The following is a 2325-nucleotide window of genomic DNA, read 5'->3' as shown; positions in this document are numbered from 1 at the left end:
GTGAGGAAATGCAGGCGTTTATTCTCTTGAGGCTTCCTTTTGGGTGCGTTGGGCATTTGGATAAAGAACATCCAACTGCCCCAAACATGAGACCTGGGAGCGCGTAGGGTGTACTTTTTCCTCATCTATATAGCCAGTTCTCTTTATCCTCTGTAGACTCTCCATGCTCTTCAGAGTCTTTGCTTTTATGATTAAAAGTGCAATATGTGTTTGGATAAAGTAGCCCAAATCCTAACCCAAAAAAAGAGAACGATCTTGCATGCTGTAATTTTCTTGCCGGTCGTTTCGGTTTTAAGGGAGTAGAGTATTACAGCAAGACAAATCTTGGTCGTAGTTTGGGTTTTTTTTCTTTGTAATGGCTCCTATAAATGGTTCAAAACATGTTGCACGTGTTCAGTAACTGTAATAGCTGGTCCTCGTGGATAATTTGGGGAGTTAGGATTCTCTCTTTAAAATGACCACTCTTAGGACATCTCCTGTCTTTTAAAGTACTTAAACTAAGTCCTATAAGTACATCAGAGAAGCCTCAATGAATTCAATAAGATTGCTTAATAGATATACCATTATGCCTTTTATTGGATTTGGTCTATGTTGATCTTCCAAAAATGTATCTAGTGTATTTTTTTTTTCCAATCTGGAGCATTCCCCTCAAAATATGTATAATCACTTCATCAATTCCCACTGAACCTCAACAATAGTTAACACTGGCTGGGGATGATGGAAGCTCAGTGTATCTGGAAAGCAACAGGATGGGGAGGGTTGGCCTGATTCAAAGCAGTGTGATGTGATGTGATGTACAAACAGCAGACTTTATCCTGGTTTCCAGCTCCTCATCCTTGAAGTGTAAAAGCAAAAGAGAGGGACAGCAGAGAAAGAACATGTGACACTCTCTCTAGACCCTTTGAAAAAGTATGGGATAAGATTATAATTTTCTTGTAGTATTGCTACGTGATTACAGTGCTTTACAACCATTCCTTTATACCTTTATAAATATGTGTCCCACTGTGGTTACTAGACTGATCTCCTATGCAATTATGCTTAAAGTTTAGCTTCAGTGAAAAGTGAGAGATGCAGGCTTATATAAAGTTCTTATTTTTGAAAAAAAAAATGATAAAATGTCTTCCTGATTCATTTCTTCTAAATATGTGCATGTTTTCTGTTGTGATATTATTTTCAAAAAAATTAAATGGTCTGGTTCTGTCATCTGTTTTTATCTTCTACTATATGTTCCTTGAACGTAAAAGTAAGATGCTTTTGAATGCATTGAGTCTGAATTCTGTTGACAGTTGGTATATTTGAACAATCTAAAACCATTCAGGAATATCTGAATTAGTCACGCTGGCAATTACCATACCATATGTATTTTATACATAATTATATTACAGCCATAATAGCATAGAATCCTATTTTTATTCTCTAACAGACATGGATATCAAAATGCAGTTGTCCTGTAAAAGCCTTTATATGTCTTATGTCCAATAAATGAAAATGGGGAAGAGTGTGGGATAACAATGGCCTGTAAGAGTGTTGGGTAACACTAGATAATAGTAATGAAATAGGTATTTTTATATCACTCTTGCAGAATGCTACACTTAGTGTACCTAACATGCTAAAGAGGCTTATACAGGGGTGGGATTTAAATTCCTTAACAACCGGTTCTGTGGGCGTTGCCTAATTTGTGGGTGTGGCTTGGTGGGCATGTGACTGGTAGGTGTGGCTAGGTGGTCACATGATGGCTAGGTGGTCATGTGACTGGGGTGGCTGTGGCTTGCTGCCTAAAAATGCATGAAATTACAATAAGGTCATGAAGTCTAAATTACACAAAGCAGAGTGGAATACTTTGTATGCCTGTAATGGTAAAGATACGTTCCTTTTGTCAATCTCCTCATTTGATGTTAAGGGTCATTCTATTTTACTTGAAGATACGTAAAATGTTCATGAAAATCTGAATAAAATCTGAAATGGCAAATTGAAGAATTAAATATTTTATTTGCTAAGTATATTGCCTTGCCAGGAACTTGAAATGCAGAATGCATTGGGATCAACTCATTCTATTTCCAATATTTTTTAGGATTACTAGTAAACAATTACGGTGAAAAAAACCTAGTTATGTGATTTACAATACCAGGCATAAAATAAAAGTCAGTGTCTGTCAATGTTTCATTTAGGGTACAGATAATCCATACTTTCCAAGTTTTTTATCTGGCAATCTATACCACAACTAGCTGGACTGGTTTGATTCCCACGTTATAAGGAACTAAAGGAATGTACATTGCTACGCCCTTCCCTTCCTTCTACTATAAACAAAAAATATATATTAGCTAC

At 36.3% G+C, this 2325-nt stretch overlaps 1 protein-coding gene across 1 annotated transcript in view; it reads left to right on the top strand.

Moving 5' to 3' along the window:
* Window positions 1-2325, top strand: part of FNIP2 (folliculin interacting protein 2) — a 69882-nt gene that overhangs the window by 532 nt on the left and 67025 nt on the right. The window lies entirely within an intron of this gene.

This window comes from Notechis scutatus, chromosome 4 (assembly GCF_049901735.1).
Source record: "Notechis scutatus isolate UNSWTSFEM ecotype Mainland chromosome 4, rNotScu1.2, whole genome shotgun sequence".
In the NCBI taxonomy this organism is placed as follows: Eukaryota; Metazoa; Chordata; class Lepidosauria; order Squamata; family Elapidae; genus Notechis; species Notechis scutatus.
The sequence above is the reverse complement of the archived record's forward strand: the minus strand, read 5'-3'. Positions and strand labels throughout refer to the sequence as shown.